This window comes from Anolis sagrei, chromosome 4 (assembly GCF_037176765.1).
Source record: "Anolis sagrei isolate rAnoSag1 chromosome 4, rAnoSag1.mat, whole genome shotgun sequence".
Taxonomy (NCBI): domain Eukaryota; kingdom Metazoa; phylum Chordata; class Lepidosauria; order Squamata; family Dactyloidae; genus Anolis; species Anolis sagrei.
In genome coordinates, this window is record NC_090024.1 from 45,947,968 (window position 1) to 45,972,475 (window position 24,508).

General features: G+C 39.7%; 1 long non-coding RNA gene across 2 annotated transcripts in view; it reads left to right on the top strand.

The window, feature by feature from the left end:
• The first annotated feature begins 797 nt into the window (after nt 1–797).
• The window catches only part of LOC132772824 (uncharacterized), a 73,656-nt gene continuing 49,945 nt past the window's right edge, over nt 798–24,508 (top strand). For both annotated transcript variants that reach the window (XR_010909727.1, XR_010909728.1), the window contains exons 1-2: nt 798–946; nt 22,841–23,050. This is a non-coding gene — a long non-coding RNA (uncharacterized lncRNA). The remainder of the gene's footprint in view (nt 947–22,840; nt 23,051–24,508) is intronic.

Sequence of the window (24,508 nt, forward strand, 5' to 3'; positions counted from 1 at the left end):
CATATTGAACTGGATTATATGGCAGTGTGGACTCAGATAATCCAGTTCAAAGCAGAAATTGTGGATTACCTGCCTTGATATTCTGAGCTATATGTCTGAGTGGAAGGGCCCATTTAGAAAATAATACATACCTTTTCCTAACATTTACCAATATTTCCTGTATTTCATTCAAACTAATGCATTTATATTATGAAACATTCCTGACACAATTTGTGAATCTTCACAAAATGTTAAAACAAATGTGGCTATATCTGCATCTATATCATGCGTGTGTTTGTGTGTATGCATGCTTCATTGAAGCAAAACTGTGTTAGTAATGTCTTTAAGGCCACTTCACAAGTTGATTCTTTTTTTTAAAAAAAGTCTGTGCTGTGACAGACAAGTGGATTGTAATATTCAAACAGGAAAGAAAATAAGTGGGTGGGTGCATATTGGAGTGAGTAGAACATTTTGTGCAGCAATGTGTTCCTCCTTGCTGAATTCACATTTCTTGAACAAATACTATAATTAACATATTGCCATTATCAATCAGTGTAACTGAATGCAGGATTAGAATAACTGGCAGAGTGACTGCATACTTGTATAGAGTCCAGGGCCAGCAAGTACAATATGGCTGTGTTGCCAAATGACCGTTACAGAGGGCAGAACTTGGTATTCTGGGTACGAGTCTTCTTTTTCCTCCTAAGCCCTTTGGTTTCTATTGATTCCATTGGCCTCCATTCAAGTTAAGTTGGCATGTGTTGTTGCTTAGCAACAGCATGCAGTCTACTTTTGTACTATCCCATGGAAATGCTGCCTGTCTGGAACGTGACATTCAACAGTATGGCTCTATTAAAGAGAACCTTTCAAGAGTACTTCCCTCTTCCACCACTCAGGTGACAGAACAATCTCCAGGTAGAGGCTGTTCTGGCATCATGCTCTGAAATGATCCAGATGTGCAAACCAGGTAAGGCAACATCTGTTCTTGAAGCCTTCATCTATTGACTGGAGTAGCAGACATTGCAACTTAATCTTTGCAGTGGCAGACATTGGTTCAGCCTTCCCCAAATGGGCACTCTCTAGATATATGGGATGTAGCTTCCACCATCTCTAACAGTCCATGCTAGTTGGAAGATGCTGGAAGTTGCAACCCAAGACACCTGAAGGGAGAAGGGTATAGTAGTCTAATGAAAAGCACAGAGGGTGTACCTATACTGTAGAATTAATGCAGTTTGATACCACTTTAACTGCAATGGCTCATTGCTATGGAATCATTGGGGTTGTAGTTTTACAAGATTTTCAGCCGTCTCTGCCAAAGAGTGCTCATGCCTCACCTCTCTTGTTGGCATCTTTGGATCAAGCCCAGTAGAAAAGAAGTTTTGTGTTTTAGCTGAGACTATTTGGGACATCAATTCTGGCATCCAGCCATTGGCATTGAAGAACACCTGACACTTCAAAAGAAATAAACATTTATCCAAACCTTTTTATCGATTAAACCCCCCCCCCCCAATGAATTGGAATATTAAGGGTCTTCCTTCTTTTGAATACTATGTTTGAAACTACAGTAGAGTCTCGCTTATCCAACCATTGCTCATCCAACGTATAAAATCCAGATTATCTGCTTTGAACTAAATTATTTGGCAGTGTAGACTCATATAATCCAGTTCAAAGTAGATAACCTGGGATTGGGTCCTGGCAGTGTAGATCCAGTTTAAGGTAGGTATGGGTAGATCTCAGGTTTGTGGGAGCTAAAAACTAGAACCCAGAGTTGATCAGTATATACAGTAATCCAAAACTGGAAAAACAATTTGGGGTCTTGGAAATTTGGGGAGGTACAGTGTAAAAAAAAATATTCAAATTCTGCTCTTCATTACACCAAACCTACTTCATTTCAGCTGTATAACATAATGCATATGAGGGATGGGATCTTTTTTTTTTTGCAGTTATTTGTAAATACGTATATCTATTATCATATGTGGGAAATAATTTTGTGGGTTCCCAGAAGCCAGAACATCCTATATTGCCTTCAATTATGTGATCTGTCAATGCATAGCTGTATCATCTAAATATATGCTAAGCAAGGAGGAATGTTGAACCAATCCATGTGTTTGTGCTAGCAATGAGGAAAACATTGTTAATTCATAAACCCCTAAGTGACTCACAAAGGTTTTCTTCACGGGAAGGCTAAAGCTAACAGCTGTTCTATCACATTCCGTTTGCTCAAGTCAACAGACCTGTGTTAATAGTTTGTTGATTGTTGTCTATTTGGCAAATATTTTGGTGCTATTACTGTGTTTTCCATTTTATTACTCAGAATGACAGTTTTTCATTTGAGAGTTATGAGATACTAAACTGGATAACCATTAACTAATGCTTCAGGATTTCTTATGTCTATTTGGTTACAGTATTAGTAAAGTATGTCTTCTTGAGGTATAGCAAGTATCATCGGCTGTCAGATGCATCTTCATGGGCTTTCGGCCTTCCATCTGTTATTTTTTTTCTGCTGTGACTTACATTACTTATGGGACAAAAATGTTAAACCCTATGAGAAACCAAGCATAGTGTAGGAGATAGAGAATTGGCGAAGACTGGGAAGACCCAGATTTAAATACTCACTCAGTCATGAATTTAATAATTAACCTTGAGTTAGTTGTTATCTCAAAACCTAACTTTTCTCACAGGATTGTGGCTATTATGATGGAAACAGGAAAAAGCCATGTATACTATCTTGGCCTCCTTGGGAAATATAAAAGCTATCATCATGGACTGGGAGATTGGTCATAAAGTTACACACATGCAGAATTACAGAATGTATCCCGTCTCACCTCGGTGAACCTTTTATATGCTGTGGTTCCTACATAAAATACCAATTAACTGGTTGATGGAGAGTGAGGGTAGAGCAGAGAAGTATCTAAGTACACTCCTACAGCTTAGTGCACCACAACAGAGCCACCCTCTTAGACTTCCAGGTTGCTTTCAATACCATCAACCAAGGTATCTTTCTGGGTCATCTCATCCCATCTGGGATGGGACTGGGAGGCACTGTCTTACAGCGGCTCAGGTCCTTCCTGGAGGGCCGTACCCAGAATGTGGTGCTGGGGCACTCCTGTTCGAACCCCAGGCTGTTGACCTGTGGGGTTCCTCATGGTTCCATTTTGTGTTGTTTAACATATACATGAAACCATTGGGAGAGGTCTTTCAGACTTTTGGAGTCCTTTTTACCAAATGACAAGGAAGCTGTCCTGACCCTAAATCAGAGCCTGTCATCAATAATGGACTGGATGAGGGCAAACAAATTGAAACTTAATCCAGCCAAGACAGAGGTACTCCTGATCAGCTGGAAGACAAATCAGGGAATAAGGATTCAGCCTGTGTTGGATGGGGTTACACTCCCCCTGAAGTCCACCTGAACTTAGCATTAAACATGGAGGCCCTGGTATCAGTGGTGGCCAGGAGGGCCTTTGGACAATTGAAACTTGCGCACCAACTGCACCCATTCCTTGAGAAGCTAGATCTTGCATGCCCAAGTTGCATGGCATCTGGATTACTGTAACATGCTATATGCTGGACTGCCTCTGAAGAGTGCTCAGAAACTTCAGATGGTCCAAAGAGCTACAGCCAGATTGCTCATTGGGGCTGACAACAGGGAGTGGTCAACCCTCCTGTTGTAACAGCTCCTCTGGCTGCCAGTCTGTTTCTGGGCACAATTCAAAGTGCTGGTCATGACCTTTAAAGCCCTAGATGGTCTAGGCCCAGGCTATTTGGCTGACCGCATTCTATTGTATGAACCTGCTCAGGCCCTGAGATCTTCAGGAGAGAACCTTCTCTCAGTCTCATCTCCATTTCAAGCCCCATTGGTGGGTACTAGAGAGTTAGCATTCTTGGTGGCTGCCCCTCGACTCTGGAACTCCCTATCCAGGGAAGTAAGAATCGCCCCCTCCCTGATGTCCTTCCAGTGGCAGGCAAAAACCTTTTTATTAAGGCAGGCATTTAAAGATGAAGGTTTTAAAGATCAGTTCAGGGGGTGCTATGGCTTTTAACTTTGAATTTGTTTTAATGGTTTTTATCTGGGATTGTTTGAATACTGTTTATATTTAATCCTGTTTTAAAGTTTGTATGTTTGTATATTTTAAATGGTTATGTGGATGCTTTTATGTTAAGCCACTTAGAGTCCCCTTCGGGGAAGATAAAGTGAGGTAATAATAATAATAATAATAATAATAATAATAATAATAGACCTCTGGAAGTCCTGGAGGATTATGTTTGCCAATCTGCAATATTCCACTAGCCAATGAATTGGTGTCTTGTAGGAGTTACAGCAGCTAAAAGAGGAGTCTGGGTATTGCATATAGGTGGTAGAGAATTCCAACCTCCACAATGACCAAAAAATGATTTGTGTTTGTGTCAGTTGAATTTATGTTGGTATAAGTCACTAACAGAATGGCAATCTAAGGTTGTTGTTGGTACTGCCACTACTACTACTACCACTACTACTACTACTGCTAATGATAGTCATTATGCTTAGAAGACAGGTTTCTGAACATGACTACCAAGTTCAATAGTTACATGAGTGTCTCAGAAAACACTGCTAGTCTCATAAACATAGAACAAACATTCAAATCATTGGATAGATTCCTAAAACCAGTTTTGTGAACGGCTTTGAAAAGTTATTTGTTAAAGATGTGTCACTGTGTGATTTCAAGTCATTTCAAATGTATAGTGAACTTATTATGGGGTTTTCTTGGGAAGATTACTTCTAAGGAATCTAAAGATATATTTGTGCTACTAATGATAAAAAACTAAACATTTCCCATGTTTAACAATTATTATATATTGGATTTATACCCTGCCTTTCTCCCAAAATGGGATTCAAGGTGGTTTACAATAATTTTTAAAAGATTAAATGTTCTAAATGATTTATGTTGTATGATATACTTTGAGAAGTGATGAAATTCATAAGGAAATAAGTTTAGTAATAACAGTGGGGCACATTATCAGTTTCTACTATATTGGTGGCTTGCTTTCCAGTTAGAGAAAGAGAACAAATTGCACCTGGATTGACACAGGAAGGGTCCATATCCATATCAATCACTCTCTTGTAGTGCACTTCGTTCACTTCCTCTAGCTCATTGGTTCCCAACCTTTGGTCCTCCAGTTGTCTTGGACATCAACTCCCAGAAATCCCAGCTAGTTTACCAGTGGTTAGGGATTGTGGGAGTTGTAAGTCAAAACACTTGGGGACCCACAGGTTGAGAACCACTGGCCTAGAAAAAGAAGAGGATGAGGCAGTACAGAAAGCTTGAAGCAACATGGAAACTGTTTATTATGATTAGAGGCAGTATAGATCTGAATTTCAGATATTGGAAGACAGTAGGGAAAGAAAGCTATTGCCTTGTTTCCATACTTGTGGACTTTCCAAAAGTATCTGATTGATTCACATTGGAAACAACATGCTGCATTAAAATTGACTTTCATCTGATGGAGTACAGTTGCTCCTATCTTTATATTTCCTCACTTGCAGTGCTACTGCTGTGTTCTAACTTCCAGAGAACACTTCAGATAACACTCATTCATTTCTGGTATTCCATATTGTGTCTTGGCACTAGAAGTCCTTAGATAGTTCAACTTCTGCCCTTGCTTGTGGTGTGACAGCTGCTTGTTCATTTCAGTCTGAAATTTAGCTGGACAGTTTCACTGAGGCCATATCTTGCATTGGACTGGTGCTAATTCCAGTGGTTGTGGCTCTAATTGGATATAAACAATGCTGAGGCAGGCTGTTTCCCAGTTGAGCTGAATGAATGAAAAAAATTAAAATGGGAAGACATTTAGTGGAATGCTGGAGTTGTGGTGGAATTGGCATTGTCTTAGGAAGTCGTCACACTAGAGAATGGATCCATTTAAATTCAGTTTCTGCCTCCTGCAGAATTCTGGGGCTTGTAGTTTAGGGAGTGGCCTTTAAACAGCTCAGCCAGAGAGGTCCTGCATCCCACTAAACTACAAACCCCAGAATTCTGCTGGAGGCAGAAATCTGATTTAAAGTGGGTCCATGCTTTATTGTGATGAGCCAGTATATGTGATGGAAATATTTCTTAACAGGAAATTTCTTGAACAAAACTGAACTGGTTCACTTGCAGGTAAGCCACATATAATAGCTTCCCTTAACGTGGTGCTTTCTTGATTTATTGGGCTACTATTCCTTTTATTTCCAACCCATGACCAGTGGTTTCTTAAACACCCTTTAATGATGGCAGAATGCGGAATGTTGATTGCCAGTTCTTATACTCTTGCTTATCAATTCACAAGGCACCAATAATATCAGATTTGTTCAACCAGGCAAGGGAACGTGGAGTGAGTGAACTGTCTGATGCCAAAAATTGAAAATAATAATAATAAAATGCCTATGACACTAAAAAGTATAAACTCTGTTGCATAGTTCTGCCATGCTTATTAATAAGGAAATGTTGGTCTTCTGTTTGAAAGAATGTGAAAAGATGACCCATTACATGTTACCATTGAATCCAATAATAATATTATTTTCCCATTAAAAGTTATAATGGACCAGAAGTTGTATTGTTATTGTCTTCAATTTTTTTCCTGTTTTATAGTGACCCTATCACAGGGTTTTCTTGGTAAGATTTGTTTAGAGGAGGATTATCATGACTAGTACTGACAACAAGGATGTGGCTGAACGATTACTTTTCCCAGCATTCAAGTAAAGGTCAAATACAGAGCAGCAGCACATCCAGCCAGACAGTGAAAGAACCACCACTTCCAATCAGTAACAGCAGTAACCCCAAATGGACAATGAAAAACTTACCACTCCACAGGGTGCAGAGCAAGGGCAAGATGAGGGCCTTGAGATGGAAGACCAGGAATTAAATATTCCAGGCTGGCTATAATTAAGAACAGATAGTATTAAGTGTGTAGATTAAGTCATTTGGCTGAGAAGAGGGCCAGGAAATGGGATTGCCTGAGAGATCTGCACAAATTGCTGGAGTTTGGAGTAATTAGTTGCTGGTAATCATATTGGTGTTGGGAATTGCAGCCTGAAATTCTGTATGTTTACTCTTGGATCTTAAAATATGGATTGGACCTTGGATGTTGGATTGGAATTGTGCACTATACAGGCAGGTTCCAAGTTACAAACATTCAACTTACAAATGACTCATAGTTAAGAACAGAGGTGAGAGCAAGTGAGAAAGGAAATTCATTCCTGGAAGAGTTATAATGGCTGGAGTTACTAAAAAAGTACCTGTTCTGGCTTACATACAAATTCAACTTCAGAACAAACCTAGAGAACCTATCTTGTTTGTAACTTGGGGATTGCCTGTTCTTCGAAACTGTATTGGTGAGCTATCCTGGCTTCAGAATATGGGAACTGACTTATGTACTCTCTTGCCTCCTCCTTGTTTGGCTGACTTATGCATGTGTTGACCTAGGACTGCCTCAGTTCATGTGCTTGGCTGAGTTACAAGAGACTCTCTGGGCAGGATTCTGACAAGGATTGCCATTTCCTTCCTCGGGCTGAGGGACTATGAAAACTTATATATAGCATATACAGCACAGGTCCAGGATATCTGGCTGATCGCATCTCCTCATCTAAGCTTGCCCGGGCCCTGAGAGGTCCTACTCTATATCTCACCTTCATTGTAAGCTCAGTTGGTGGAAATGAGAGAGTGGGACTTATCAGTGGCTGACCATCAACTCTGAAACTTCCTGTCCAGGGAAGCCAGAATGACCATTTCCATGGTGTCCTTCTGTTGACAGGCTTAAATCTTTTTATTCAGGCAGGCTTTTAAAGAAGATAGTTTTTAAGATGAAGTCAGGAGGTGCTGTGGTTTTCAGCTTTGAATATATTTTTACAGATTTTAAATGTAATTGTAAAAATTATATATATATAGAGAGAGATTTTAAATTGTATTGAAATGCTTTTAATATAAAATGCTTTGAGTCCCCTTGTGAAGAGAAAAAGCAGGATATAAAGAAAATAATAATAATAATAATCAAAGGTCACTCAATGATTTTCCATAATGACCAAGCAAGTATTTGAGCCCTGATATTCTAGAGTCCTGGGGTGAGTCTGCACTAGCTGGGAAATCTGTGTCCTGTTTAGAGCAGAAATAAACTGAACCGGCCCCGAAGACAGCCACAAGTATCCTGCTGAACCCATTGTAGCAGTGGATTGGCATTCACATGGTCCAGACAGACCAGGATCATATCAGCCCTGGTAGACTATCACCTCACCTTCCATGTCACCGTCATTGTTCCCAACTGGCCACAGAGCTTCATGCAAATTCTCTCCTTCTTCATGCCGACACCTCTGCTGATATTGCATGGAGCTCTGTTGCTACTAAAAGCAGTAATGGTGGTGACACAAACATAATCCATCCAAGTGCACACAGCAGACTGTTCTGAGTTGGACCAGATCCAGCTGTCTACATTGCCCCAAAGCCAGGGGATATTGGAGTTTCATGCAAACTTTGAAGTATTCTCAAGTTTTCCTTGAATTGGATCAAAGCCAGTTTAACCAAGAATTACTCACAATACTCACGGGAAGTATAATAATACAATGAAATCAGCCAGGAGCCAAGTCTGTGTTTTTATCCCCATATACACTCGCCCCTGCTATAATACTCAGACCACTGCACCATGTTGGCTTGATGGATTAGTGCATTTCTAGTAACTGGGGAAAAAACTTGCACTTCAATGAATATAGACTAAATACTGAGGCTACTGAATACGGCTTATATGATAAAGTTGTCTAGTTTCATTATAACAGAAGAAGACAAATATTTTACAGAGAAGTAGTCTATATTCATTATGGGAATGACAAGTTCAAGATAAGTTTGATCTATATGCATTGAATATAATATAACCTCTTTTGAATTACTAGTTAAAGTTTGTCTATCTTTTTGTGTATCAATATCAGTACAATCGGGAAAAATACAAACTTTGTTTGCTGTGGCTTTTGAAGACCTTCCCATCAACACCAGATTTATGCTTGTTACATTTTCATTCTTGCAACAATAAGAGATGTAATGATTTACTGTAATTAAATCTCCCTTTACTTGCTTTATCTTGGCACATCTCAACTATACATTTTCCCCTTTCCACTGTCTGCAAGATGATGGAAGATGACAGAGAGGAAAGATATTGCTAGAGAGTGGCACCAATGCCTGAAGGCATATTAATCTCAAATTAATCTGAAAAACATAAAAATTAATCTTGGCATCTAATGAAGTCCTTGGTGTTTGGGACTGAACAGTGTAGGTAAGGTAAAGTATTTTCCCCCTGGAATAACTTTTGTTGCATGTTTGTGAGTTCATACTAGGGTTGCAATTCTTCACTAATTTCAATCTCAAAGGAAGAAATATATTTTTTAGCAATTTTCTTCCCACAGTAAGAAAGCTTTTGAAAATTGCAATTTTTAAAAATTCGTTACAATTTAGGATTTACTCTGTCTAAATTGACACATCGCTTTCATATCTTACTTCCTATATAGAAAATGCTGTTTCCTTCACATAAAATGCTGTAGTTGTTGATTTATTTTATACAAAAATTTCATGTAATATTTTGTCGTCGAGAACAGCATTTACAACAAACAGCATATTTATGCAAGTGCTGTTTTCTGTATGTAGATAGATAGATAGATAGATAGATAGATAGATAGATAGATAGCAAACCTTTCATGTGTGAATTTTGCACAGAAAATGTCTGGAACCACAAAAATTCAGTCCAGGATTTTCCTAAGTGTTCTCAAACACTTGAGAAACATTCTTAAATCAATTTCTGCAATTTCCCCCCATATGTAGTTTATATAGTCTTTTTTTGGAATGTGAGCTAAAGGAAAGATATTTTAAAATGTATTTATTATTTATTTATTATTTAAAGCATTTATATTTTGCCCTTCTCACCTCAAAGGGGACTCAGGGTGGAGTACAGCATATAAACAGCAAACATTCAATGCCAAAACATACTAGACTATACACATATAAAAACATTAAAATCACTTATCTTGGTGTTAAAATCCTCTGTTTAAAACTGTCTCAAATGCAAGCAATTGAATTAATATCAAGCATGGCTTAGTGAAGGTTAAATAACTGTAATTACAAAAGTAACTTTATTATCAGATGGATATTTCATCTTTTCAAAGGAAATTATGTTACTCATTATTTATTTAGAGTATTGCTTGCAGTCATTTTCCTATGGATAACCACTAGTCCAGCGACCTCTAGTTTCCTTTTCCTAATTTATTTGAATCTCCACCCCAGAATAATTCTTACACTCAAACTTTTGTGCACATTTTTGATCTTGCATGTTCCAATTTTAGAGAGCTACTATGATGTAGTAGTTTGATACTCTGGGGGCCCCTTTCACACAGACCTATATCCCAGAATATCAAAGCAGAAAATCCCACAATATCTCCTTTGAACTGGGTTATCTGAGTCCAAACTCAGATAATGTGGGGTTTTTTGTTTTGATATCCTGGGATAAAGGGCTGTGTGGAGGGGCCCTTAGACTGAGGGCCCCTCCACATCCATCCCAGGATCTGATCCCAAATTATCTGTTTATCCCAGGTTATCTCGCAGTGGGCACTCATATATTCCAGTTTAAAGCAGATAATCTGGGATCAGATGCTGGGATAAAGGGTAGTGTGGAAGGACCCTAAGAGGAGGCCAATAGTAACTTTCTTCTGAATATATCTTGTCAAGAAAACTCTAGGATTGGATTGAGTTGAAGGCATACATCAACAACTAAAAACTACGACAATCACCTTTTTTCTAGGGGTACCCTCTGCTTGGCCATAATCTAATCTTATTTAATTTTACACATAACTCACCCCCATATACAAAAAGTGTCACTTAGAGGTGGAAACAACACAAAAAAGGGAAACCAAAATAATCACTGGACTTGGGTACCTCCTTTAAATGGATGAGTATAAAGTTTGCATATGTTTAGAGTGGGGAAAGGGCAAAGTAATTAGGATATTATAGATTCTTGCTTTGTATCTGTTTTCTCTCTTTCCCATTTTGTGGCCTGAAATCAATTGACAAATTCAATGGTATAATCACATGTTCTCTCTTCTGTAATGCTCACTTTGGGCCCTTCCACACAGTCCTATATCCCAGAATATCAAGGCAAAAATCCCATCATATTTGGGTTTGAACTGGAATATATGGCAGTGTGGACCTATGGCCCTTCCACACAGCCCTATATCCCAGAATTTCAAGGCAGAAAATCCCACAATATCTGCTTTGAACGGGGTTATATGAGTCCACATTCAGATAATGTGGGATTTTCTGCCTTGATATTCTGGGATATAGGGCTGTGTGGAAGGGCCCATAGACTAAGAGTCCTTTGAGACAGATTTTCAGTACAGCTGTCAGAACCAATCTCCAGCCCTTCCAATTTGGGTCCCCTCGCCTTAGCTCCAACACCATATTGATTTGAAGAGTGCACCTTGGATACTTCCTGTGAATGTGTAGGCGCTGAAGAGAATTCCCTGGCTACCTCTTAATGCCCTTTCAAAGCCAGATACAGAACTCAGTGAGGTGAAACTACAAAAAAGACATTTGTGTCCTGAGTGTAACATTCTTTTTTCAGGACAGGCCTTCACAGTCTGTGGCCCTCCAGCTGCTTTGACCTCCAACTCTCAGAAGCCCTAGCCAGCTTGTCCAATGGGCAGGAATTCTGGGAGTTGGAGGCCAAAACAGCTGGAGGGCCACAGGTTGTGAAGGCCTGCTCTAGGACATAGTTGTCCTAGACATAGTTGTCCTAAACATAGTTACAGTGGCTCTCAACCTGTGGGTCCCCGGGTATTTTGGCCTATAACTCCCAGAAATACCAGCCAGTTTACCAGCTGTTAGGATTTCTGGGAGCTGAAGACCAAAACATCTGGGGACTCACAGGCTGAGAAGAACCACTGCATTAAAGCACTACCTTTCTGTGGTGGTGGGATTGAATACTCCTGTGAAACAAGAAACAAGGAGGGTTGTTTATTTTCTGAGTCCCATCTTTTGAATGTTACCAGTCTGCTTTGCATCTGGAATGACATTCAAGACAGGATACAATCACAAAACTGTAGAGGTTGAGGCGTTGTTGGCTTTTTTTCCCTTCAGAGTTCTTTAAACAGGATATGGATGGGCATAGTGTTGGACTAGATGGACTTTGTGATCCCTTCCAACTCTAAGATTCTATGATATGACTATGTGAGCTCAGGCTGATCATTTAGATAGGCAAAAAGCACTGCTGAACCATTACATGATTAAGGAAAGTCTTATTTCCTTCCTCTGTGGACATAAAAGATGTAACATATAAGTTTGGATAATTAATAAACAGCACATCATTTTCTCAGGGATCATGCTGTACCTAGGGAATGATAATTATAATGATTCAGGTGACATAAGGTACTGAATGTGATCAACATTCTGGTGTACAAATTCATCAGCTGGGGGCGGGGGGAGACTTTTATTGCAACATTTCAAATTGAGATGCATCCCTATATTAAGGTGCAACTAAGCAGCAACTGTAGCAAGCCATTATTACATTTTGTACTTCTAAGGATAACTTGTAATAGTGTGGATATTATATACTGCCACAATTCAATCAAGCCTCTTTGTTGTCAGTGGCATTGGGAAAGTATGCTTAATGTTGCATAAACTTCCTTTTACATGTCAAAAACATAGCTAACATAGGAAAATGTGTGTGTGTGTGTGTACAATTCAAAGTGCTGGCTATGACCTTTAAAGCCCTAGATGGCTCAGCTACAGGCTATTTGACTGACTGCATCTCCTTGTACGAACCTGCCTGGGCCCTGAGATTTTCAGAAGCCCTTCTCTCGTTCTCACCTCCATCTCAAGCTCTGTTGGTGGGAACAAGAGAGAGGACCTTCTCGGTGGCTGCCCCTCAGCTCTAGAACTCACTGCTCAGGGAAGCCAGAATGGCCCCCTCCCCGCTGTCCTTCCAACAGCAGGTTAAAACCTTTTTATTCAGATGGGCTTTTAGAGCCGTCGCAAACTCTGTTCCTGCGGGAGCAAACCTTGCTAGCACGTCCCTGACGTCATGAGCCTGCGCCTCTCTCCCCGCCCCTTTCTCCGCCCCTTTCTCTTTGCCAGCGTGGTTTTTCCTTTGCGAGGGCAGCATTGCCCGCATTTTCTCTCAGTTGAATTCTGCCAACTGAGAGAGTATGCTGGCAATGCTGCCCTAGCAAAGGAAAAACCACTCTCGCAAGGAGAAAGAGGCGGAGAAAGGGGTGGGGCAAGAGGCGGAGTCTCATGATGTCAGGGACGTGCTAGCAAGGTTTGCTCCCGCAGGAACAGAGTTTGCGACGGGTCTTAAAGAAGAATGTTTTTAAGATCAAGTCAGGAGCTGCTGTGGTTTTTAGTTTTGAATATGTTTATATGAATTTTAACTTTTTTAAAATGTTAATATATTTGTTGATTCTAAATTGCATGGAAATGCTTTTCATGTAAGCCACTTTCAATTTCATGGTGGAGGGGAAAAGTGTGGTATAAATAATAATAATAATAATAATAATAATAATAATAATAATAAGTAGTAGTAGTAGTAGTGGTGGTGGTGGCGGGGGGAGATGTAAAAGCAACAAGAGTTGAATACTTTTGGGAATTGTGTAGGAAAGACATTTAAATAGGCTGATTTTTTTACCTCTACATGACAAGATGTAGTTGCCACAAATTTCTCTTCTACCCCTTGCATTTGTACTCTTTATGTAATTGTAAACATATCACAATGGAAGCTCCTAATTGTGGTTCTAATTGTATGCTCTGGATTGGCAGGAAAGAGTCAGATCTGGGGGTTGCTCTCAGAGGACTCCAAATGACCTATCCTGAACATTTGGTCAGTATGAAAGAACTTATTTTTGTCTGCAGATAACAAAACAACAACCCCATCACTTTGAGAGGGGAAAGTATGTGTGACCATCCCTTTAAGGTAGAGAATCACCCCTCTTATATCATCAGCAGTCCCATTTCGCATTCTGCCTCCCCATCACACACACTTGGAAACTTGAGAGCTGGCAATACATTCATCTTACATTTATCACATGGTATTATTTTTTTGTTTTCAATCAGGAGAAACAACACTATCCAAAAATAAGAGATCCCTTGCCCTGGCCAAAGTCCTTTACATTATAGGAGACTGACACCATTTTAAAACCTCATCTTTCCCTGGGAAAAATTGTTCTGCCCCAAATACCAAAGGATACAAAAGACAATGATCCAGGTTAAAACCATTGCCTTCCATGGAATCCTATTGATCTGCATTGAACCCCAGAAGATACAAGAGACTGCTGATGGTTGAGCAATGAAACAGGATGGGAAACTTCGATGGTTCCTATAACACCTGTTATTCAGTTGTAAAGATGTGAGTAAAGTGCAATAAGAGGTAGGAGCCTTGAACACTGTTCAGAGTTCCCTCCTTTCAGGACATTTCAGCCTCTTTTCAACCCGGAAACATGTGATGAGCTTCGTTCCTCTCCATGCTAGAAAAGAGGCTTAAGTATCCTATGAGGGGGAAATTTCTCAATGTGATTAATTTGATTGCCAGAGTTCTCTCCTTTCAGGACACTTCTGTCTCTTCTCAACCATGGATGCCTATGCATGACTGCCGGAAGTAGTTTAACTGAAGTAACAAACTCAGTGCCTCTCTAATAAAGGGAAATTTCTCAATGTGATCAGGTGGCAAGTTAGCTGTGGTCCCCTGAAAATAAGGCTGTCCATAGATCCTCACTTTTTAAAATCCAGGTCTCTATTTTGCAAGCTGTTGGAAGATAATCCTCTGTTTCAAGACATCCTTCATCCAAATGCCAACCCAGTTCAAGTATATTTTAATGGAAAAGACCAATAGGAAGGGAGAGTAGTGATCCTATCATGAGTTGGTCCTTAGATATCAAATGGAGCATGCATGCCAGTGCTTACCTGATTGCTGTCTGACCATTCTAATGAGATGTTTTGTATTACTTTTTAAAATAGTAGTTACTTCTAAAATTTGTGCCAGCCAAGTTATCTTTGGCAGAAGGAGCATAAAAGCCTCTCCTAATCTCTAGCAGTACAAAACAACAACAACGTTGCTAACAAACAATTCCTTGCCCTTTCAGAATAACCCATATTTGCTGCCTATAATGGCTTCCTCACTCTTGTCTTGTGGACTGGTGATAAACATCTCACCATCATTCCCCTTTGGATTTACTGTTTTTCTATGTTACAGTGATCTAGAAAAACGTAGTATTGATGCCTTGGCTTCCCACATTAATAATGACTTGCATGGCAGCTTTGGGGGTCAATGAGTAAAATGCAGGGATACAGACTGACCTGGGTGTAACTTCTAGTGAAGTCAATGATGTTTAAGTCTAAATAGACATAGATAAGCTCACACTCACGCTATTGAGGCAATACTTACACAATGGACATGTGGAGAGAGGAGCAATGAGCCTCACACCTTCAAATGTCACTTTCCTCACATAGAAAGGGAGAAATCCGAAATATAGTTCTTGTATGCATGGAGAGTCTCCAATGAAGCAAGAACCAAGATTTTCCAGTGTCTTTGCTTACTTCTCCCTATGAAGAGAACCCTCTCTTCAAATGGCTCTCTTTCTATACAAGGAAAAAAGTGATTGGAATTAGGAGATCTTAATATTCGTTCTCTTTGCATGTTGATTGAAGTTGGATAAATAACATCCGAACATGGCTACTGTTATAGCCTAATATGTGTTATCTATCCCTATCCCTGGTTTTCACCTGTGGACAAGCAAATAAATATATTTCCTCTCTATATCAGTTGTTTCCCAGCTAGTAAGGCCTATGGTTGGAGATCTGGAAGTCAAACAACATCTTTCCAAAACTGGATTTTGGAAAGAGGAAGAACACTGTCTTCTTTACTCCTTTCCAGCTTTCTGAAAGCTCTTGCAAGGCAATTCTGAAGTAGAGTATTGCTCAGCATTGATGTGCTGTCAGCTACTACTGCCTTGGATTCAGAAAAGAAGCTGTTCCCAATGTTCGAATGAATGGTGGTGGCAAATAAGCCTCTCTCTCTCTCTCTCCGTGTTTATAAACAGGTGCACGCATGATATCCCTGTGCAACGTAGGTGGTATCCCGCTGGTAATATAATGACTACAGCTGCTGTTCTCAATAGGAGCTAAGGGCAAAACCAGGGCAGAGGGACAAAGAGCCAAACACTGATACCACAGACAGCAAAAAAAGATTGAAAAATACCAATAAGTGACTTTTGTTTAAACCAACTTTTATCTTCTATTTAGGCAATATAAACATTTTAAAAGTTCAACCAAGATCTTTGTCTCCATACATTCATTCATTCCCCCTGAAAGCCAAAGTACAGCTATTCTATGCATGTGGTTGTATTCCAATGGCAGATTGTGTTGTGTATGCACTCAGAGGTTGACAGCATAGGCAGAAGAGCAAGCTTGGATACACATGCTTTCTGCTGTGGCTAACAGATAACCTGAACCACAACAAAACACGTCTTTCTTTGAACTGTGCTGTGATGTATGTCAGAGCAAATTGCTTTCTCTTGTTGTGCCAAAAAGTTCTCCCCCTCCCAACTCCAAAGACACCCTTTTCTTTTTCTTCATCTTCTTCTTCTTCATGACAGACTAAAGAACTCACTGGGGTTATAATGAAAAGCAGACCACACTCCCTGTCATGTCAAGAACAGTGCAGTCGGGAAAGTCGACATGATTTCATGGCTAATGATTCACTCGCTAATATCAATGTGGGCTGCAGTGAGGATAACCAAGTTGAGCTGTCTTAGATCAAATGATTCAATTAGGCCAGCTGTCCCTATTTGTCATGGCTCAACTCGCTTTCAAATTACCTTTCCAAAGTGCATACGTGCCTTAGCATAGAACTTAACAGCTCAACTGTTTTTTTAAAAAGTGGTATTTAGGTTATTGCTGCCAGGGAATAGTGCTTCAACCAAAAATTCATGAAATCGACCCAGTAATTCAAGGAGAAAATGTTTTGTTATCTTCCATTTCCATCAGTTTGATTTGGTAATCATCATTATTCATTACATATCATGAGGATCACATATAATTGAATTTAAGTTGGTCACTTTCAAAAATACATGCCTAGGAAAGCACAATTGATCTATGGCCCCATCTACACTTCCATGCAATGAGGTTTGAAGCTGAATTATATGGTCAGTGTAGACTCATATAATGCAGTTTAACTGCATTGAACCACATTATATGAGTCTACACTGATTATATAATACAGTTTCAAACTTCATTCTGTGACAGTGTAGAGGGGGCCGATGATTCCACCCACTCAACTTCTACAATAAAATAATTGTATCATTGTACTCTGTCTTGAATATAATTGCCAAAGCAAAATGGACTGGTAACAGAAAACATAGAAAAGTGATACATCTTACTGAAAAAGGAATAAAGTCATCTTTCTCCCCATCTACCCTCTGAACACATTGAAATTTTGATTTATTTTTACACCGCATGAATATAATCCTACAAATCCTTAGAAAAGTCCTCTTTTATTATCTCAAAGATAAAATCTTCCTATATCCAAAAGGTGGGATATATGTTTAAATAATGAAAGATAAATTATCTGTAAAACTTGACAAGATAAAGCATCTTAAAACACTTCTCAACAAAGGATTCCCTCAGGTATGAATCAGACAGTCTTTGAAGCTGCAAGGCCATTCAATCAAGGTGGCCAATTGCAATATTCACACTTGCTCCAGCAGGTTTACAAGAATGACTAATCTTTAGGCCCTTCCCTTGGCCATCAGCCAGGAACCTGCTCTACACTTTATCTATTTCCTCAACCCTATGATAACTCTGTAGCACTAGCCCTTGCCTGGCCCTTTCATAGCTGGCCTTGTCCATTCTGTAATTCTGGCTATTAGTATTTTGAACCTATCTGATGGAGTAAAATTGAAACTGGATTTTAATTTTTTGTGATTTGTTTTAGTAGGGTTTTGTGATGTTTAATTTTGTTGTATGGTTTTTCTTTCTAGCAATGGAATGCTTTGCCTTATGTTGGAAACCGCCCTGGGTCCTCTTGGAGACTATATAAAGTTTTATATAGTATATCATATTCTTAAACATTAAACAAACCAATGGCTTTGTTAAGATTAAGAGTGTATCCCTAATAAAAGAAGACAAAAAAGTTATTGTAATTGTTTGCAGATGGCTTGATGTCTTCTAAAAGTCATGCTTTAAACCAGGGGTCCTCAAACTTTTTAAACAGAGGGCCACGTCACAGTCTCTCAAACTGTGGGAGGGCCGGATTATAATTTGAAAAAAAAAAAGAAGGAATTCCTATGCACCCTACACATATCATATTTGTAGTGCAAAAGCCACTTAAATACAATACAATAATTAAAATGAAGAACAATTTTAACAAATATAAATTTATTAGTATTTCAATGGGAAATGTAGGCCTGCTTTTGCCTGATGAGATAGGATTGTTGTTGTTGTGTGCTTTTGAGTCGTTACAGACTTAGGTTGACCATGAGGGAGGGCCGGGTAAATGACCTTGGAGGGCCGCATCCGGCCCTCGGGCCATAGTTTGAGGACCCCTGCTTTAAACTATAGTGGAGACAAGGTATGAGTCATGGAGCCCCTGGTGGCACAGTGGGTTAAACCACTGAGCTGCTGAACTTGCTGATCAAAAGGTCACGGGTTCAAATTTTGAGAGTGGTGTGAGTTCCTGTTGTTAGTCCCAGCTTCTGCCAACCTAGCAGTTAAAAAACATGCAAATGTGAGTAGGAAGGTAACAGCATGCCATGCAGTCATGAGTAGGAAGGTAATGGCATGCCATGCGGTCATGCTGGCCACATGACCTTGGAGGTGTCTATGGACAACATCGGCTCTTCAGCTTAGAAATGGAGATGAGCATCAACCCCCAGAGTTGGACACGACTGGACTTAATGTCAGGGGAAAATCTTTTCCTTTATTTAAGGATGAGTCAAAGTATCTAGATTATATTATACTCCCAAGACAGGTTGCTGCTTTCCATTCCCTTCAGATATTATGAAGGCCAATCTCTCATTACCAGTGTTAAAGAAACATTTACCTACCAATCTAGTTGGCTTTTGTACATAACAGAGAGGGACTCATCATGTTATTCTTCATGTGGGTGGCAAAATATCTTTGGACAATCTCCTTCCTAGTTGCTATATCAAGAAAAAGGTGGAATATCAATCAATCAATCAGTCAATCAATCACTGGCAATGAAGATGTTAAATGTGACATAATAATAAAGCAAGAACTTAGTGTTAATATAAACGGATACAGTTAGTCACAGATAGCACATCAAATTGCATGTATGTGGAAAGTGGTTTGTCCTCCCACATGAGGAAATGTTGGACGTGGGGAGACATATATCAATAAGCTACTTGGTAGAGTTATTTAAATATTGGGTTGCTGTAATTTTTCGGGCTGTATGGCCATGTTCTAGAAGCATTCTCCCCTGAGGTTTCACCTGCATCTATGGCAGACATCCTCAGAGGTTGTGAGGTCTGTTAGAAACTAGGAAAATTGGGTTTATATATCTGTGGAATGTCCACAGATATATAGATATACTTAAATATTGCACCAGAAATCGAAGTACCTGCTGAATTATTTCTGAAGTGAAATAATCTGGGCAAGAATGAAAAATATTCCAGGATACCATTGCTTCCATACTTAGATCTACTTTAAGGTCAATCACGTGGTCACCTGACCAAGAGTTTCATAGAATCAAAGAGTTGGAAGAGACCTCATGGGTCATCCAGTCCAACCCCCTGCCAAGAAGCAGGAATATTGCATTCAAATCACCCCTGACAGATGGCCATCCAACCTGTTTAAAAGCTTCCAAAGAAGCAGCCTCCACCACACTCCGGGGCAGAGAGTTCCACTGCTGAACGGCTCTCACAGTCAGGAAGTTCTTTCTCATGTTCAGATGGAATCTCCTTTCTTGTAGTTTGAAGACATTGTCTCTGAGAAAACTATAACTTCAGAAGGGATTTCCTCATAGTGCTATGTTTGGGTACAATTTTTTCACAATATATGATCTTAGTCTGCTTGAAAAGCTAATGCATTCAGTATAAAGGCTACTTTGGCCTTGAAAGTTTGCGGGTGTCATATTGACATAGTAGTGGTGCTGTTTCATACAATAGTACTTGATGATTAATAATATCATACATACAGATTCTGTTTGGCAATGGAATTTTATGAATACAAAGCAAATCATACTATTGTTCTTTGACAGGGTGGCAGGTAGAGGAATTATTTTCTCATTCCACTGCAGGGGAGTCAGGATTGGTTAATTTTACTTTAGTTTAATGAATGTTGATCTACTGAATGCTTAGAATTAGTTGGCAACAGAGTAACACAAAACACTGGTATAGTGTGATGAGCATTAACAAAGACTCTAAGAGCCTTGCCCATCCCAAACAATTTGTTTGTTTGAATAAGTATCAGATTCATCTCATACTGAGCCAAAAAAAATTCAGTTAGTGCATTTTCCATAGTCTCTAGTTCTACTGAACTATATTCAATAGCTTCAAAGTTCCATTGCTTGAGCCACTGGACAATTCTAACATGCATTCTAAACATGGACAAGAAGACCAACTATAAGTCACACAAAACACACTGAAACAAGATGGTGATCTTTGCAGGAGACGTTTCTAAAATGTAACCATTGGGGGCATAATGGTTAGGAATGGAAGACCAGACTTTCTTGGTGGCTGCTCCCATGCTGTGAAGCTTTTTGCCAAGGGAGCTTAAGCTAGATCCCTTTTCATTATTATTTTGCAATAATAATTATGAATCAAGGAACATGAAAGGCACTGCAGACTACTTCAACCAGAGAAGTCAGCCATAGCAGAGTACCTGATGAACCAATCTAGGCACAGTATTTGAGAACACAGAAATGCTGGACCACTCTAACAACCACTATGTCAGACTACACAGAGAAGCCATTGAAATCCACAAACATGTGGACAATTTCAACAGAATGGAGGAAACCATGAAAATGAACAAAATCTGGCTACCAGTATTTAAAAAAACCCTCTAAAATCAGGACAGTAAATAAAGAGCAACACTAAAAAACAGGGGAATTCCTGACATGAGACAATCAGGACCAGCTAACACCTCCCAAGAAAGGATTCCTCCAGTCAGGAAGCAATGAGGCTTTGAAGCTGCAAGGCTATTCAGTGCCTATTAAGGTGGCCAATTGCAATGTTCACACCTGTCTCAAACAGACAAGAGTTCTTTCTCTCACCCTGGACTTCACACACACACACACACACACACATATCAATCACACTTGCCTAGTTTCCAACAGACAACCTATGAAGATGCCTGCTCTATAGATGTGGGAGAAATGTCAGGAGAGAATGTGTCTGGAAAATGGCTATACACCCCAGGAAACTCACAGCAACCCAAATACTTTTCTGCTCAAACAGAGTTCTGCAAATCAGCTGGATTTTCAAGCAGCAGGCCGCTGTATCTTCTTAATTTCTGTCTGTATTTAATCGTGTTTTAATATTATTTGTTTAAAAACTAACTGCACTAATTAATTAATTAATCCATTCATTCAAATACTTTTAAAATATCCCCCTTTCACCAGGGCAGTATACAATAAAAACAATTTAAAACAATTCCATAGGAAAACAACAACAACAACAACAATAAAAAAGTATTTGTACCCTACCACCATCTCCCCGAAGGCTGACAAAGCACTCCAAAGTAGTGCAAATAAAACGAAAAACAATGTATTATCTTTAGTAAAGTCACCATCATCATCATCATCATCATCATCATCATCATCATCATCATTTAATTACTTATTAATCGCCCTCCATCCAAGATGCTCTAGGCGATTTACAAGCTAAACTTGTAAAGGATAAAAATACATACATACAGATATTGATAAAATTAACAAAGATCAAAAGCTCTAGTAAAAAGTCAGGTCTTAAGTGCTAGGGTAAAAGGTCCTAACTCATGAATGGCTCTCATATAGGGCGGCAAGGAATTCCACAAGGCAGGGACAGAAATAGAAAAAGCTCTGCCTCTGGTCCTTTCCAAGTGCACTTCTTTAGGACCCGCTATATAAAGTAAGTCACGTTGGGATGATTGTTGCGACCTCCGATGATGGGAGAAGGAGAGGCAGTCCCTAAGATACAATGGACCCTGGCCATAAAGAATTTTAAAAGTCAGAACTAGCATCTTATATAGACCACGGCAATCAGTTGGAAGCCAAGGCAAATGCCGCAACACTGGTGTTATATGGCATTTCATGGGTGTTCTCGTGAGCAGCCTGGCTGCCGCATTCTGAACAATACGGAGCTTTCGGGTCATAGACATCAGAAGGCATTGCAATAGTCCAGCCTAGATGTGACTGTGGCATGGATGACTGTTGCCAGAGCCTCATCAGATAGGTAGGGTGCCAATTGCCTCGCTTGTCGTAGATGGAAAAAGGCCTGTTTGCTGGCAGCAGCGATCTGAGCTTCCACTGTCAGCTGCAAATCCAAAATGACACCCAAGCTCTTAACGGTAGGTGAATGAGATAGGGTAGCACCATCAAAGGTGGATAGCAAATGGGTCAGAGTAAAAGCATATTAAATACACCACCTGATTAAAATGGCAGAAAAGGTTAAAACTATATACATGTACACCTTAAAAAGTAATAGGATTAGACCACCAAATACTTATTTTTATTTTGTGGATCTTCACTGCTTTGAATGCAGTTGAGTAGAAAAATGAGATGTAAGCTTAATAAGTATACAGTTACCTTGCTTCACTTCTTCAGCATCTAATAGATCTTACCTAAGGACCTCATCACATGGGTATTTGTCTCCATGTTCTCTCCATTTTTGAAGGTTGGTGAAAGGGAGTCCCTTGGAAACCATCTCGTGATGAACGGCCAATTCCAGTGGCCACCATGGCACTCCATCTTGCCAGCATGCTACAAGGTCTTTGACTCCTGCTTCCAGAAAATGGAGGAAACAAAGGAAAGCAAAAAGAAGACAGGGCAAGATCGTGGGATGGCTGGCCATTTCTGAAGATGGACCCTGCCTGGAAAGAATGGGGTAAGATGGTTTCCCCACTCTTCCCAACACTTTCCCCCATTTTCCTTCCCATCTGCTGAAGTCCTAAGTCCTCACTGATAGTATAATGTTCTTTTTTCTCCAGTGGCGTATAGTGGTATGGAGTCAGTCTGGGGTTATATTAGGCATCAAGATATTGGCACATAGCAAACTGCAGTCAAGATGAAAGCCAGGTAGGCCATAGCTATTTTCAAAGGTGATATCACATTTAGTGATAGCATCTTTCATAGATTTCCATTCTGTCAATATTCAGAAGTCATGTGTGGGCCTTATTATCAGGAAAAATAGTTGTTCCTTGAGCCAGAGAATGGCTAATTATTGTAACAGATGGAGCAGAAACTGACATATCAACAGGCAAAATACGTAGAAGATTAAAAATCATTGTATATTTGGATGGGTATTATGATAAGATAGGAAAATGCTATATACTGATATTAAAATGGAATACCTTTTGTTTATTAATATTAGATGTATATTTAATTAAAAGCAAAGCAAGAATGAGGCTTACCAAACATGTGTATGATGGCATAAATCTTATCCTTAAGATTAATCTGCCAGGCACATCAGTTTATTTCATTCTAGTGTGTTGCAATACTTTCCTGTAGACAATCCCACCTGAAAAAAGGTCTTTGTGTTCTGGCAAGGGGGGCAAGCAAGACTCACCTGGAGGCCACCAAAAATGTGAAGCAAACATTCCTATCTTTCCTGCCTTTTAAAAACTGCTCTGCATTTTTGGCTTCCTGGAAAATTGCCTTGCAGTGGTTCTCAATGGATCTTCTCACCCATTTTCCTCTCTGATCCTGTTGGAAAAATGAAGAATATCAGAGACCAGCTTCGCTTAGAACAGCCTGTTATGTAACAAAGGCAATACATGTGAGGACCTGGTTTCCCATTATGTAAAAGTGAAAATTTCCAGGAAAGCAGTCTAGCCCACAGGTAAAGAGGGAAGGAGGAAGGACCTGGCATACATACAGACAGATAATTCCCCCTTTCCCCTGCAGCACAGGGCTGTAGCTTTCGGATGGAACTATAATGGAGATCGCTACAAACCAAGACGTTACCTTCTGATTGTCCTGTTTAATCTTCTGCTTCTTGTGAATTCAGAGAGTTGTTTTTAAAAGGAAGGATATCCAGCGCTATTTTCAGTGTGCCCAAGAAGCTGGTTATGCTCGGTGAGAAGGTTTCTAGCCTTCAGAAAACAGACTTCCATTCTGTATTACAAACTGCCTTGGAGGCTTCTCTCCAGTTTCAGAAGTTTGCCATGGGGAGCTGGCACTGAAGAAATACCATGTCCCTTTGGCTACATGGAAGTAGCAGCACCATTTATTGGACCCATGCCAAAGACTTAATATTGATGCCTTTTTATTTTATTTTTGATCCTGGTGAACTCGTGTTGCCCTTGCTGTCTTCACCACATAAAGCCCTTTGCAAGGATTTCTT